This window comes from Zalophus californianus, chromosome 4, assembly GCF_009762305.2.
Source record: "Zalophus californianus isolate mZalCal1 chromosome 4, mZalCal1.pri.v2, whole genome shotgun sequence".
NCBI classification, from domain to species: Eukaryota; Metazoa; Chordata; class Mammalia; order Carnivora; family Otariidae; genus Zalophus; species Zalophus californianus.
In genome coordinates, this window is record NC_045598.1 from 77,914,584 (window position 1) to 77,931,922 (window position 17,339).

The 17,339-nt window shown below is 39.4% G+C and overlaps 1 protein-coding gene across 12 annotated transcripts in view; it reads right to left on the bottom strand.

Moving 5' to 3' along the window:
• Positions 1–14,040, bottom strand: part of EVI5 (ecotropic viral integration site 5) — a 197,574-nt gene extending 183,534 nt beyond the window's left edge. For all 12 annotated transcript variants that reach the window (XR_003523070.2, XR_003523072.2, XM_027611578.2 and 9 more), the window contains exon 1: positions 13,714–14,040. The gene's annotated coding sequence lies outside the window, so the exon portion shown is untranslated. The remainder of the gene's footprint in view (positions 1–13,713) is intronic.
• Positions 14,041–17,339: the final 3,299 nt, after the last annotated feature.

Sequence of the window (17,339 nt, forward strand, 5' to 3'; positions counted from 1 at the left end):
TCAGTCATTAGGCATCTGCCTTCGGCTCAGGTCATGGTCCCAGGGTCCTAGGATCAAGCCCAGCATCGGGCTCTCTGCTCGGCGGGAAGCCTGCTTCTCCCTCTCCCACTCCCCCTGCTTGTGTTCCCTCTCTGTCTCTCTCTGTCAGATAAATAAAATCTTAAAAAAAAAAAAAAAAAATCAGATCATGTCATAAAAAAAGTATTGTTCCAATTCTTTAAGCAGGGGCATAAATATTATAAATAGCAATGTCTTGCGCATTTTGAATATTATCAATAAATATAGGGTATAGATTTTAAAACACAGTTTGTAAATATCCACAAAGAATATCAAACTATGTCCTTCATTTATGTAAGCTAATAGATGTCCAAGAGAGATGGAAGAAGGGAAGATATAGAGCACTGGCTTCAACAGGAATCAAAAAATAGAACAGATATAACAGTGAAAGGGAAAAAAACAGGAAATAAGAGCAACATTGCTGACAAGTATCCTTCCTTTAAATGTCTACATGACAAATTTCCAAGTTAATTTATGTTCTGTAGGCATACAGTGCACTTCCATCTCTCTCTAATCCCTCCTACCTCTAGAGCTAAATTTCAAAAAAGCGAAATTTGTATACAATGATATACTACTTACTACTGTTGCCACCACCATCATCTACTATATACTTTACTATGTACCAAGCACTGTCACAAGATTTACATCCATTATCTTATTCAATCCTCACAATAACCCTAATATAGGTTTTACTGATGTTTGTGGTGGTTAAACAACTTGTCCAAGATCCATTAGCTAATAAATGATGGAGCCAGGTTACTAACCATTTGGCCCCAAAACAAAAACATCTTGACGAGTGTAAATCACTAAGAGTTAAGTGAGCTAAACCTAACTGTAGAACATAAAAGTAAAAAAATAGTACATCTGAACATGTCATGAGCCTGAGGATTTTGACCAAACAGGGCCTGCCCAAAACCAATCTGATTACCAATTTAACAAGTTAACTAAAATATTGAGATGGAAATTATATTTGAAAATGAAATCGTCAACATATCACATGAAAATTCCTACCTCCTTTGTAAATAGCCTATTACAGACTGTATGTAATCTTTTTTTAATCCATGTAATACTAGAATAAAAAGTCTCAAAAGTATCAATAAAAACCTCTTTTATAATTTTTTATATTAACTGGACAGATCTGCATGACAGATCTGGAGAAACATTTGACATTTTCCTGACTTTAACATTATGCACAAAAGGAAACCTTCCCACTTTGTAAACTACAGCAATAGTTTCTAAAGAAAAAAGAAGAAAATGAACAGAGAATAGAAACCAATGGCCACCGCATCATAATTCCATGCCTACGTTGCAAGAAAATGGAATTTTACCAAGGCACCAACTCCAACTAACCTGTTTACCAGACTTGAGTTTTTTTCAAAAAATCTTCTAAATATAAAATGTCAGTTTGTTGCTAATGTTTTATATTCAATGCTCCAATAATACAAGTTTATGATTTAATAATTGCAAATCTGTATTTATAGTCACTGTTAAAGGACTTTACTAAAGGGTACCACATGCACTGCTCTCTAGTCAACTAAATTCCCTTAATTCTACTGGAGACAGCTCAGAAATACCTTAAGCTACATATAAAGTTAACACACACACACACACACACACACACACACACACACACACACACACACACACACACACACACACACACACACACACACACACACACACACACACACACACACACACACACACCACACACAATTCTTCCAACCCACTCCAAACATCTGAGTATTGCTGATACAGGTTATGTGATTAGAACATTTCAAGTGAATGAAGTACTATTCAGTTTTAGCATTTTAAATATTTAAAGTATCTGAAACTGTACTAGATGTAACATGCAATTACCCTGAGGAATTAGCATTCATTTAGCGTTTAAAACCTAAGAGCTATACAAGTTCAATTATATTCAAAAATTTAATGAAATATTTTAACTGGCCATTTCAACTACTACCCAGTACTAAAATATTTTTCATGTTTATAAATTCATATATTAATTACAGGTTACACTTACACTTTCTTAAGAAATAGTGTCCCTTTAAACCATTTTGATCAAATAACAAAAATTACCATGAGCTATGGGTCTGAATTAAGTTTTGTTCATGCTAAAAAAATGAAGTCTTATTTAATGCTATACACTTCAGCAAAGAATCCATAAAAGATATCACACAAACCTAGAATCTCTCCTGCTACTATGCCAACCTAAACCATCCAAAGAACAAGATAATATTTTTAAGCACACACAATACATCAAACAACTATCATTGGGTAGATATTATCATTTACCACACTAACATATGAGAAAATTATCTTATAGGTAGTTTTAGTAATCCACTTAGCTATTTTGGTAATTCAAAACTGAATACAAAACTGAAACTCATCTTGCTATCGGACAGATCTTCCTTATGTATTACCTTCCATATAAATTCCATTTGTCCTTCCTGCATTTTTTAGTCTTCTTTTAATAACATCATAATCACAAAATAACAGATGCTATTTATACTGAACATAAAACCCACGCCAGCTACTGCTCCAAGTTCTTTACATCTATTATTTGCGTTCCTCATCATCATGCACAGTAAATATGAACACACATTTTCTGGTAAAGAAACAGATTCACAGAGGTTAAGTAACAATGAAAATGACAAGGCAAAATGCTTGTTCTACTACATCATGCCACATTTTTTGTTCCAGCCATCAATTCTTATAATGAAATTATTTATACAGAATTTTACTAGATTCTCAACAAAAACTAAGGTTGTTTTCCTTCACAGAAGGGGAAATTATTATTCTGTAAAATATTTTATTGTATTACCATATTACTGATGTAATTTCCCCAAAAATACTTTTGTATTAAGACTGGGAGGAGAGAATGCTGTCTAAAGTACGCTGAGTAAGGGGCGCATGGGTGGCTCAGTCGGTTGAGTGTCTGCCTTTGGCTCAGGTCATGATCCCAGGGTCCTGGAATCGAGCCCCGCATCAGGCTCCCTGCTCCACGGGAAGCCTGCTTCTCCCTCTCCCACTCCCCCTGCTTGTGTTCCTGCTCTCGCTATCTCTTTCCCTGTCAAATAAACAAATAAAATCTTTAAAAAAAAAATAAAGTACACTGAGTAAGAGCACTAGCTAACTAAAATTTGATCCTTTGAGCTGCACCTAAAATTGCTATGGCTGAGGTGCTGAAGTTCACGGGTAAGGAACTAAGTCTGTTCCCTGACCTCAACCTTCCATTGTTACAAACACAAAACTATAAAAAAAAAAAAAGGATATATCCGCATACACAATTTTTTCCTGGCAGCAGCAAGAGTATGTACTAAAATACCAGTTTCCCTATGTTTCAATCTAGTCTGAAAAAAGCACAAATTCAGAACAAGTACCTCCTAAAATATATCATATATTACATGAATTTTTTATTTAGTATATACAATATATAAAGCATTATGTCAAGAAGTATGTTAAAGGGTGGCTCAGTTGGTTGCTCAGTCGATTAAGCGTCCGACTCTTTTTATTTCAGCTCAGATCATGGTCTCAGAGTTGTGAAGTTGAGCCCTGTGTGGGTTCCACACTGGGCATGGAACCTGCTTAATATTCTCTCTCTCCCTCTGCCTCTCCCCCCACCTGCTCATGTGCTCTCTCACCCTCTCTCTTAAAAAAAAAAAGTGTGGGGCGCCTGGGTGGCTAAGTTGTTAAGCGTCTGCCTTCGGCTCAGGTCATGATCCCAGGGTCCTGGGATCGAGCCCCACATCGGGCTCCCTGCTCAGCGGGAAGCCTGCTTCTCCCTCTCCCACTCCCCCTGCTTGTGTTCCTGCTCTCGCTGTCTCTCTCTGTCAAATAAATAAATAAAATCTTTAAAAAAAAAAAGCGTGTTAAGCGCTGTCACTGCATACCCAATGTGAAATAAAAATGAATTACCACTATTCTGAAAAATCCTAAAATGGCAATAAGAATCTTCAACATAATTCTCCAAATGGGTTAAACAGTACACAGATCACAGCAAAGTCCTAAAAATTCTACTTTAATTCTAGTCATGTTAATTAATTTAATTACATTGATACTAATAAAAGAAGAGTGATCAAATTATGAGGGGGAAATACATGTTAATCAAAACTGGATAGAAGAATACATATGAAAAATCAGGAAATCCTGGCACAATGGTAAGTATCAATGAAATAATTTTTTAAAAGGTCCTCAGCATCTCAGCAAGGTAAAAGTACCAGGTTCTATTTACAAGATACATGTGGCCTCCACAAATTACTTAAGCTCCTCAAAAGTTATTTAAGCTCTTTTTCCTTGTCAGGAACTTGAAAAAAGGTTGAAGTGAATGTTATCTCCAATGCTTTCCTGTTGTAACATTCTAGAGTCAAAAGAGAAAATTGATACAAGATTATATAAGCAGATTTTTTTTAAGATTTTATTTATTTATTTGAGAGAATGAGATAGAGATAGAGAGCATGAGAGGGGGGAGGGTAAGAGGGAGAAGCAGATTCCCCACTGAGCAGGGAGCCCGATGCAGGACTCGATCCCGGGACTCCAGGTTCGTGACCTGAGCCAAAGGCAGTCGCCTAACCAACTGAGCCACCCAGGCGCCCCATAAGCAGATTTTTTTTAATGCAGTAGTTTCAATAACAGAAAAAAATCCCAAAATGTTACACTTAGAAAACTAAGGTCTTACTCCCTGAAACTCATATGCTAGGCTACAGAAACAATCAGAAGTTTTGGGGACAAACCAAAACAATGAGAGTATATTAGCAAGACTAAATTTACATAGTTACACAATAACCTTAGACTTTCAGAAGATGCCGAAGAAGCATGTAGGATTTTTTAAAAAACTGATAATATTGAATAAAAGAGTTTTTTAAATGTGATAATATTGAATAAAACTAAAATATATTTTTTGTTTTTTTTTTTTAAGATTTTATTTTATTTTATTTCAGAGAGAGTGAGAGAGAGAGAGCACGAGAGGGGGGAAGTGGGAGAGGGAGAAGCAGACTCCCCCGCTGAGCAGGGAGCCCGATGTGGGGCTTGATCCCAGGACCCTGGGATCATGACCTGAGCTGAAGGCAGACGCTTAACGACTGAGCCACCCAGGCGTCCCAAAACTAAAATATTATAAACTTAACTACTATGCATAGCCACACCTCTCTAGGTCTCTCTCCCCTGCCATAAGCAAGTGGATCTTCAGCTTAATCAAGTCAGAAGACCTTAGGCCTCAGGCTCTTTGAATTATCATGAATTCAGGCAATCTCTCTCTTCCTCCCAGTTTTGGCTCTCAACTTTCAAACATGCTGCTCTGTCATATTTAAAAATCTCACTGGATCTTATTTAACCCTCTAAGTATCCCTGGTCTCACAGCATCCTGCCACCCCTCATAACTAAGCAACTGGAAAGATGTGTTTATCTTTTCATTCTTCCCTTTCTCACCTCCCACTTTTTCACTGCAATGTGGCTTCTATCCTATCATTTTAGTGAAACCACACTTATCAAGGGTAGCTCACCAAGAGCCTCTTTGTTTATCTCTCTACAACATGTGACGCAGTATAATACTCTATCCTTTTATTTATTGTGATTTTTCTGATTAGAAAATACATGTTAAGAATTGAAATATCACAGAAAAAAATTAAAAGTTTAAATACTCTAATCCTACTCTCAAAGACTGCCTGTTAGCAGTACAGTCTTATCTCCATCAAGATTTCTTTTCTTTTTTTTTTAAGTTTTATTTATTTATTTATTTGACAGAGAGAGAGAGCACAAGCAGGAGGAGCGGCAGGCAGAGGGAGAGGGAGAAGCAGGCTCCCTGATGTGGGGCTCAATACCAGGACCCTGGAATCATGACCTGAGCCAAAGGCAGATGCTTAACAACTGAGCCACCCAGGTGCCCCACAAGATTTCTTTTCTAAAAAAAAAAAAAATCTATACATACACTAACATTTAAGAATATATGTATTTTTTAACTTATAAATTAGATCATACTATATATATTTTTGAGAATTTTTTTAATGCACCTTGATCTTCTGTCGTTAGTATTATTTAGTAGCTTGATTAATGGCCTCCTAGAGAGCTCTTCATCATAATACCCAGAACCTATGAATGCTACCTTAAATGGCAAAAGAGGCTTGGCAGATTAAGTCAAGGATTTTGTGATGAGGAGGTTATCCGGATTATCTGGGTTTGGCACATCTGAAGATGCTAAACTGTTGGCTTAGAAGATGGAGGGAGGAGCGACAAAATGCATGCAGGAAATACAAGGAATGCAATTCCAACAGCTGGAAAAACCAAGAAAACAGATTCTACCCTTATAAACAGCTCTGCCAATACCTTGACTTTAGCCCAGTAAAACATTTCAGACTTCTGGCCTCCATAACCATAAGAGACTAAATTTTTGTTTTAAGCTGCTAAGTCTGTTAATTCATTATAGCAACAATAGGAAATATATCATATACACACATCATATTACATTAGCTGTGTAACTTTCTATCATAAGAATGTACCATATTTTATTTAGCAATCCTTTACTGATGGCTACTTGGGTTGTTTTCAACTTTTTATTATTATATACTAGGTGCCATGACTACCCCTAAACACATCTTTCTACACTTCTGTTTCTCCAAGGAGTTATTCCATAGAGTACACCTACTAGATCAAGAAATGTGAAATTTCAGCATGCCTGGCTGGCTCATTCGGTAGAACGAGCAGTTCTTGATCTCGGGGTTGTAAGTTCGAGCCCCACATTGGGTGTAAAGTTTACTTGAAAAAGAAAAAAACAAAACAAAAAAAAAAAAAGAACTGTGGGATGCCTGGGTGGCTCAGTGGGTTAAGCATCTGACTCTTGATTTTGGCTCAGGCGGAAATCACGATCAAGCCCTCTATCTCTGCACTGGGCGTGGAGCCTGCTTGGGATTCCCTCCCTCCCACACCCCCTTACCACCCACCTTGGCCCCCCACCCCCACCGTGCGTGGGCGAACATGCGCTCACTCTCTCAAGAAAATAAAGTGATATTTTATTATTTCTTATTTCCAATCTTGTGTGTGTGTATATATATATATATATATATGCCTCCAAAAAGGCTCTACTTATTTTTACTCACAGTAACAACATTCAAGCCCTTCTCTCCTTCTTCAAAGTTCTCAACTTCTGTTAAATCAGTTTCCTGATTTATATTTCCTTCTCTAGTGGCTACTCCTTCTGTTCTTTTGCAGACTCCTCTTCATCAGCTCATTTCTCTAATGTCAATGGCTCCCAAAGTTCTCATTCCAGCCTGGCTCTCTCCTCACTACACACACTTTCCAGAGCTATCTCATCTACTTCCTTTTACCCCTAATTACTACTTACAAACAAAACAGAATTATTACCCTCTTTTCCCTCCAAAATCTACTCTTCAACTGTGTTCCCTCTATTAATGACTGCCACATCAATATTTAGCAGCCTATGACAGATACATATCCTCACCCCACATACCACAGCTCTAGAATCCCTAAGACTTTCTCCTTCCCTATCAATTTCTTGAAACAGGAATACATCAATTTTCAACTATATTACTTTACTGTGTGTTTTCCCTATCTTAAGTCCTGTGCCCCACTGTACCAGAATAATCTTTCTGAAACTCAATTCTGATTTGTCACTTAACTAGACCTTTCACAGACTGCTTATTGGACTGTAGAATGGTATAACCACTTGGGAAAATTGTATGGCAATGTCTTCTAAAGTTAAACATACATGTGCCCCATGACCCAGGAATTTCACCCCTAGTTATTTATCCAAGAGAAATGAAAATGTATGTCTATAAAGAGACCAGTAATCAAGCATTCATGACAGCTTTATTCATAATAGCCAAATGGGAGAATGGATAAACTGTGTTATAGGTATACAATGGATTACACACCAACTAAAAAGAACTATCAGTATGTGCAAAAACTGTTAAATCAGTTAAATCAAACTGTTAAAACAGCTGAATTTCAGAAACATTATGTTGGACAAAAGAAGCCAAATTTCAGAAACATTATGTTGGACAAAAGAATACACACTAATTTATTCTATTTTTATGTGAAGTTCAAGAACAAGGAAAACTTATCTGTGGTAAAAAAAATAACAGAACAACAGGAACTAAAAGAACCCTGAGGGATGGGGGGGGAGGGAGAGAGATTCACAAAGGCATACACATTTATCAAAACTCAGTGCATTGTATAGTTAAGTTCTATGCATTTCACTATATATAAATTTACCCCCAAAACTTTTTTTTGAGATTTTATTTATTTGACAGAGAGAGACACACAGCGAGAGAGGGAACACAAGCAGGGGGAGTGGGAGAGGGAGAAGCAGGCTTCCCACTCTCCAGGGAGCCCAATGCAGGGCTTGATCCAATCCCAGGACCCTGGGATCATGACCCAAGCTGAAGGCAGACACTTAATGACTGAGCCACCCAGGCGCCCCTGAAGTAGGTTTTAAATCTTGATATTTGCTTTAAAAGTTTTTGGGGTGGGGTGCCTACTTCACTCAGCATTTTCCCTTACTAGTTAAAAAAGCCTCAAGATTTAAGACAAATTAATCACTTAATTACCCCCCTTTTTTTTTAACAAAATTATCACCTCATTCAGAAGCAATATATCAACTGTGCCTTCCCCTAGTTTGTAAATTTTGTGAGAGCAAGGATTTTATCTATGTAGAATAGATCACCATTATCTTTCTAATACCTATCGTTATGTTTGACACACAGGAGATGCTAAGTATATGTTATCTTTGGTGGTTCTTAATGACTTATGGATAATTTTATTTTTTTTAAAGATTTTATTTATTTATTTGAGAGAGAGAATGAGAGAGAGAGAGAGCATGAGAGGGGGGAGGGTCAGAGGGAGAAGCAGAGTCCCTGCTGAGCAGGGAGCCCGATGCGGGACTCGATCCCGGGACTCCAGGATCATGACCTGAGCCGAAGGCAGTCACTTAACCAACTGAGCCACCCAGGCGCCCGACTTATGGATAATTTTATAACTTCTTTAAAATTCTAGATCACTTACTGATTCATTTTTCCAATCTTGTATGTTACATGTAAATGTACTATCATGCTTGACAACCTTTATAAACCTTGCTCATCTGACACTAGAAAAGAAGCTTCTCCACAGTTTCAAAAAAGCAGTAGTCTTTAACTTTGTGCTCATCTCTTACATGTATTCCAGATAAATATTCAAAGGCATTAGACTTCTCATGGGCTTATTCCCTTAAATTCATTTTCAATTTACTTAAAGCTCTATCTTCTCACCACCATGTCTTCTAAACTATCCTGATTTCTGGTATACTTGAAGATAAATTTTTCTTCTTTCTCTCGTGTATCTCATTTAAACATATTATACAATTGTTCATTAAAGCTTTACTTTTATCCAGTATCTATTAACATTACTACCATAATTTATGAGAATGCTGGATTCATTTCTGACATAATAAAAGATCTGTACCAGGCCAAAAAGGACAGCTATTAATCATTTAAACATCAACTCAGTTAGACAAAATCCCCATCTTCACTTTTACATCAGTGCTTGCACTTTCCTATAAAAAACAAAGAGCAATGATTGATAATAAAGCCAGGTCTGTTCCTATCTCTCATCAAGGTCCCTTCGAACACAAGAACCATCAGTTCCTCAAGGAGAGAGCCCTAATCATGAACCCACAAGACAATGAAGACCCAGATAATAGCCAATTTGACCAGCTTTAGGGAACACTTTTCAGAGTACAACTGTGAGGGTTGAATTAGTACAAAGAACAATTAACAAGCACTAAACCCACATTATCTTTCGTCACTTAGAGGATAAACAGCAAACAGCACAGGCAGGGGAAAGCTCTTCAAGTACAGATACAATTAAAACAAGAGCTGGAAATGGCAACAAATAAACACCAGGCAATCTGAAATAATGAGAAATGGGATGATCCTTTCTGGGCAAACACATATGTCAACAGGTTCTATCTACAAAACATTAATAAACCTCCATGTTTCCAAGAGGAAGGACTAGCAAACCACCAAGATAGATAGTAATAACTGCCAATGTTATCTTTTATTTATATTTTAATTTTATACGCAAACAAAAGGAAAATAATTGGTAGAGGAGCAGAAAGGCCACTGAGAATTGTCGGCAGTGTTAAGCAGACTTTTATATTTCACAAAACTTGTCAAAAATTAATTTGAAGGGCAAAATGGGCTGGCAGCTTTTTATGTTGTCAAATAAGGACATTACAGAAAACAACAAACAAAAAAACCCATAATGTTCGTATGAAAAAGGACATTTTAGCACAGAAAAGGATGGATATAACTTAAAGGTAAGTACTTTAAACTGTATAAATTTAGCCTAAGAGAAAACAAAGAGATTTAAAAGATATAACCCACCAAGGAGGAGACAACAGTGAGCAGCAGATGCCAACACATTTTTGTATAAAGGAAAGCAGATGATGGACTTCCAGGTTAAGTTGGCAGACTGAACACACACAACTAATTTTCCTCCCTCCCCAAAACTCTACTAAAACAAGGATAAAGAAAATGTTGTGTTCTGTTTTTAGCTCATAAACCACAAGGACAGGAGAAAGGAGGAAGAGATGACAGCAATAAAATTTTGGAAGCTGAAAAGAAGATGGAGGAGTGGTAACTGACTTTGTAAAAACAGCCAAATTACAAACCAGCAGTGCTGGCAACTTCGAACAAGCCCAATTTATACCATACAATCCTCAAAAAGCTCAGGGATGCCAGAACAAAGAGGGGGAGGGGAGACTAAAGCAAGAAAGGATCAGGTGAAAGCTGTGAACAGTTAGAAACCTGGACCCCATTCCTCCTCCACGCTACTGAGTGGCCCACCCTCAATGCAGCAGCTGATTGGAGATTTATTCTCTCAAGAGGATAAACCATACATGGTAGAAGACACAGGTATCACAACAAAAAGAGGCAAATTATGTGACCTTATATACTAAATGTTGTACCGCTCGTTATTCAGCCCTCTTTCTTGAGTTCTCAGATCACGGGCAACCAAACTTCTATTCTCCAAGCACAAAACTGGAAGAGACTCTCTGGGAAATCCGCCCAGACCAAAACGAAAAAAGAGACACTGGAATAGCTTCAAACAGTCCACCTGAACCAATGGCTTCAATCTTGGCCACACAAGGGAATCACCTGGACGACTTTAGAAAATACTGATGTTAATCTATGGGGATAGAAATCAGAATAGTGGTTGCCTCTGGGCAGGGAGTGGGGAAGACAGAACAAAGGATATAAAGGAATTTTCTAAGGTTTTCACAATAGTCTGTATCCTGTGTTGGTGACACGGGAGTATACATGACAAAAATCAAACTACACTTAAAATGTGTGTATCTTACCGTATGCAATTGACAAGCAGAATCTGAAATTTATACAGAAATGCTAAGAGCCACGAACTGCCCAGTATTAAAAAACAAAGTTGGAGGTCTTAAACTATCACATATCAAGGCTTATTATACAGTTACATTAATTAATACAGTGATACTGGTGCAAGGATAACAAACAGACCAATAAAACAGAATAGAGTATCCAGAAACAGATACACACTTAAACAGTCACCCGATTTATGAGAAAGTGCCACACAGTGCAAAGGGACAAGTATGGTATTTTTAAAAAATGATGCTGGGTCAAAAAGATATCCACCTGGTTAAAAGTGAATCTTGACCCTTACAATCCATCTGAAATTTACTGTAAATTTTGCACCTTAACTGTGAAAAGTAGAGGTGCCTGGGTGGCTCAGTCGTTAAGCATCTGCCTTGGGCTCAGGTCATGATCCCAGGGTCCTGGGATTGAGCCCCGCATCAGGCTCCCTGCTCTGCGGGAAGCCTGTTTCTCCCTCTCCCACTCCCCCTGCTTGTGTTCCTTCTCTCGCTGTGTCTCTCTCTGTCAAATAAATAAATAAAATCTTTAAAAAAAAAAAAAAGTGAGAAGTAAAATAAAATAAAACTTCTGAAAGATAACATAGGAAAATATCTTCATATTCCTAGACTAGGCAAGATTTCTTAAATAGGGCACAGAAAGCAGTACTCATAAAGAAAAATAGTAAATATATTTCACTAAAATCAACAATGTCCATCTGTCAAAAAAACACCATTAAAAGAGTGAAAGACAGAATGGAATAAGATAAATTATGTACAGTTTATAGATAGGTGTGTGTGTGTGTGTGTGTGTGTGTGTGTGTGTATACCTCCCAGAAAGGACTCATATCCAAAAAATTATAAATAAAAAAATAAGACTCACACATCTCACAAAAGACATATAAATGCCCTATAAAAGATAAAACCACAACCATCAGGAAAATGCAAAATAAAATTACACTAATATATTACAGCACCTCTACCAGAATAGCAAAAATGTTTCCAACTGACAAGCATCAGCAAGAATGTGGGGTAACTGAATTACCATTCCCTGCTAATTAGCACAACCACTTCAGGAAAATGTTCAACAGTATCTAATACTAAAGTTTTATTATTCACATACCGTACAAACCAACAATTCCACTCCTAGGTATAAACCCCAAAGAAGAAATATTCTGTTTCTTGATCTGTGATGGTATACTTAGTAAAAATTCTTTACCTGCACTCTTAGGATTGTGCACTTTTTCTGTATATTATACTGCAATAAGTTTTCTAAGTTTCCTTGACACAAAGTTCTCAGAGACCTTAAGTCTAACATTTTAGAACAGAGAAGGAATTTCAGGTTACTTCAAGAAAGTTTACTAATAAAATTTAAAAACAAAAAACAAAAAACTCTACTAACACGTATCAGTCCAGAACAAAGGTAAGTTTTTCTTGAACTTCAAGAAGCACTGGATTTCTTTCGGCGAAGAAAGGAGTTTATCATTCTACACTGTAAACCAAAGAAAAGATATCTTTGCAAGAAAATGCTGCTTTTCAAAGTCACCTCTAACAGCGATGGATAGGAGAAAAGCAAAGGAAACCATTGCAAAAGTTTTGGTCAACTCTTCGGTGAAAGGATGACAACTGGCTTGATCTAAGACGCCCAAAAAACAGACAGACACAAAGAAATCACGGCAATTCTAAAGCAAACATCAACATCACAACCCAATCTACCGGAAATTCTGCGGTTAGTTTGAGGCTTGCCCCGCTAATCATAAGGTAATTCAGTGATGGTTACAAACGCTCTCCAAGGGCATCCTTGGGATTCACCTAGCACACCTGGCTAGCCCATCACCTGCCTGGGGACTCTGCCTTGCGCAGAATCCCGGAGGCCAAATCAAGACGCCAACTTTGCAAGTAAAGGGAGCGGGCGGTCTCACTCCATCAGGACAACCAGAGAGAACGGACTTCTGGCCTCGAGGGCGGGGGTGAAAGGTCAGTAATCCCACAGGATTTGTGAGGAAGCACCCCCGAAGCTGCCCGGTCCCTCCACCTCCCTGGGACTCCACTGGAAGACCCGCTGGCGAGTTTCCTCCCCAGCGCCCACGGGAGGAGGGTCCCGGGCCGCCGCGGCCTCAGGGAACTTAGGCCCCGGCGGGGCCGGGCACGCCCGCCCCGCTGGTGCCGCAAGTTTGGTGGCGGCCCCACTCGCCGCGCCTCGGCCCCGTCGTGCGCCCCGCAGAACCCGGGCTCGCGGCCGGTCCGGCCTCCGGGCCCGCCCGGCCTGGCGCGGCGCCCCTCACCTTGGAAACGTTGGGTGGACTCCGCCGTAAACATTAACTTCCCATCCAGCCGGCAGCCTCGCCGCCGCGTCTCAGCGCCTCGGCCCCGCTCCGGCTTCGCGGGCCGCCTTCCCCGCCCTCTCTCGAGCGCCGCTCTAGCTCGAGAGCTCAGAGCCGCCACCGACCCTCACCCACCCTTCCGGGCGCCGCCGCTGCTTTAACTACCCGACCCCTACCCTGCCCGCCCGCTGGCTCCTCCAGGGTCCGGCCGGCCGCGTCAGGAAAGCCCAAGGCGCAGGCGCGGCAGGGCCTTAAAGAAACCGGCCGCCTCTACCGCATAATGGGTTAGAGCAGGTTAGGGGCCGGGCGGCCGGTCGAGAAAAGGAGAAGCCGAAGGGATTGGGCCGTGGGGAACGGGGGCGGGGAAATCCCGCTCCCTCCTCCGCCTCTCTTTCAAAGCGCCGGCCCTCGGCCTTACGAATTGCAGACTTCCCCAGTATCTTGGGCCGCCCTTTGCATGTAAGAGCTGTTCAGGACACACCCCCTCAGGGGCCCGAGAAGACCCCCAGCTTGGAGCTGCTGGCCTTGCGCTACCGCATCGCCCACGCGACTCTCAGGTCGCGGGAACGCGGCGCCGACGCGCAGGCTTCCGAAAGGCCCTGCGAGCTCCCCGAGAGGTGACCTAGGTCACTCTCAAAAACAATAATCAATGTGCAAATAGCACTTGTGATTGCAAATCCCTCTACCTTCAGTCGTCTTGACGCACTGGGTTTATGCAGAGTCCGGCAGGGGGCAGAGCATGGGCACAAATATATGAAGTCCAGCCAGGCAACCATCCAAAGTCAACGAAGAAATTCTTAGAAGTACTTAGTTTGGGACAGAAACTATCTACTAATTCTGATCCAACCCCAAGAAAAACGAGCAAGAAAAATAATAAAGGCAATATAAATTACTTTCATTACACATTTATAAATTACAAAATGACTAATTATCAGCACAAAAAACTCCAAAATTGTTTGCCTAGAAATTAGATAGCCCCTGGTTATTTTCTGATATAAATTTGCAATCTCCAGAAGGGATTCCACTGTAGTAAGCATTTCAGAAAAAGAAAAACTCTCCATTTTTTTAAAACAGGCTCAGGAAATACTAAAATATAGGAAGTAGAGCCATGCCCTCCACCCAGCTAAAAACTTTGAAACCTTGAAATTTTATGAGGCAAAATTTTTCATAACTTTTAGATCATGCTGTTATTTAAAGTTAATTTCAATCAACAATTTTATTGAAACAATCCATTTTGTATAGGAAAGTTAAGAGACGCCTTGAAAATCTACTTTTCCCTCCTATATTACATCTATCAGCAAATCCTGTTGATTTTACCTCTGAAATTTTCCTTGAATCTGTTCTCTTATATCTCCTCCATCACCACTCTAGCCCAAGCTACCTGGGTGAGGGTGAAGGAGTGCCTAACCTACTCTTCTAAATGGCTTACCTATATGCACCCTAGCTCTTCTCTCATCTCTTCTCCACACAGAAGGCTATGTGACCTCCTCACTTCCCAGGTAAACCATTCTAATAGCTTCCCATTCTCTTAGACAAAACCCTTAACTAACCAAGCCCTGCAGGTCAGGTGCCTTGCCCATCTCTTCTCACTGCTCAGACTACTGCTGTCTCTTCCATCCTGCTCTGTTCCAGCCACACTGGCCTCATCCAATCCCTCAAAACTTCCTCCCTCCACAGAGCTTGTGCATATGCTTTGCTCAGTGTCTAGAAAGCTTTTCCAGCCTTCATCCTTCTGACCTCAGTCGGCTCTTGTCTCTACCTCTGAGAAGCACCTTCTGACCTCCTCACTTTGGCCCCTTCCTATCACACGGTGCTGAAACTGTAGTTTTATGATTATTTTGTGGAATTTTTATTCCTCCCCTCCACCACTGGACTATTATTACATCCATAAGTCCAGGAGCTTGGTGTTCTTTGGATCATGGTTGTATTTCCATGTTTGTTCAGTATTATTTGTTTAATTGATGAATGAAAATTATAGAATATTAGAACTTGAACTAGATGTGCCTTAAAGATTACCTAAGTCATAGAAAGGTAAAATGTCACAATTTGACATTTGGGATCAGAATCTAAAAGAACTCCAGTTATTTCTTAAACTGATTTTTTATTGTTTTACCTGGGCTGTCACAATATTCTTTGGGTAACCTTTAAAATGGAGTTCTCAGAGCTCCTGGTATAAACCCCTGTATTAATGATAGCTATGGGATAGGCCCACATGGAACTAATAACATCAGTTGCTTCAAGAGGGGAAAACTGGGTGCCTGGGAGACAGGACTTTTGACTGCCCTTTTGTACCTTTTCAATTTCCAATCATGTGAATATATTATCTATTTAAAAATAAATGACACAATAGAGTGCTTACTGTATGATTTTATTTATTTGAAGCTCCAGAAAAGGTAAAACTCAATCTGTGGTGGAAAAAAAAAAATAACTGGTTGCCTCTGGCAGGGAATTTACTTGGAAGATACATGAGAGAAATTTCTGAGTGATAAAAATGGTTTAAATCGGGGTGCCTGGGTGGCTCAGTCGTTAAGCATCTGCCTTCGGCCCAGGTCATGATCCCAGGGTCCTGGGATCAAATCCCGTGTCTGGCTCCCCGCTCAGCGGGAAGCCTGCTTCTCCCTCTCCCAATCCCCCTGCTTGCGTTCCCTCTCTTGCTGTGTCTTTCTCTGTCAAATAAATAAATAAAATCTTTTTTTAAAAAATGGTTTAAATCTTGATAGGGATGTGAGTTACAGAGGTGTGTTCATTTTGTCAAAATATGGACAATTAACATTTCATTATGTGAATTTTACCTAAGAAACTATATAAAAATAAATGAAACTTACTAATTAAAAAATAAGCTAACACACGATTGAGTACTCTCCGGGTATGAGTATCAGCAAGGGCTGTACATACGTTATTTCTTTTAATCTTCATAGTATGGTCATGAAGCAAGTATTATTATAACCTCCTTGCATATGAGAAAACTGAGACTTAGTAAATACCAAGGAATTTGCCCCTATGTATACAACTGGAAAATGGTGAGGCAGGGCTTTGAACCCAGTCAAATGACAGAAAGTAGTTTATGTATATTGTCCACTAGATCAAGAGCTTGGCAATGATTGAAATCATATTCTGTCTTAGGCTTCTCAGTAGCCCCAGTACTTTGCATAGTAGCTGTTCAATGTATTTTGAATGAATGATAAGAACAAGCTTGGTGTTGATTTTATTGGTACAAATTATATTTTTTAATTGGAACCATATATATATGATGTACATACTTATATGTATATATAAGTATACAAGATGTCTACTTCCTATATATATATATAATGTACACACATGTATTCCAAATAATCTAATCACTGCTGTGTTAAATGCCTGAGATATTTTATCTTAAATGGCCTGAGGAGAGATGCTTATATACCATTAGCTCTGACCCTCTAGCAATCTCCCTGGTTTACCCCTTTCCTTCACTCAGTTTATTTGATGAAAGAGCTTACACTTTAACTTTTCACTGAAATAGCTCAATCCAACCAGAGAAGTAGCTAATTCTGATCTTTCACAAGTGCTTGAGCACTTGCGTAAGCGAAATCCTACCGTGTGAA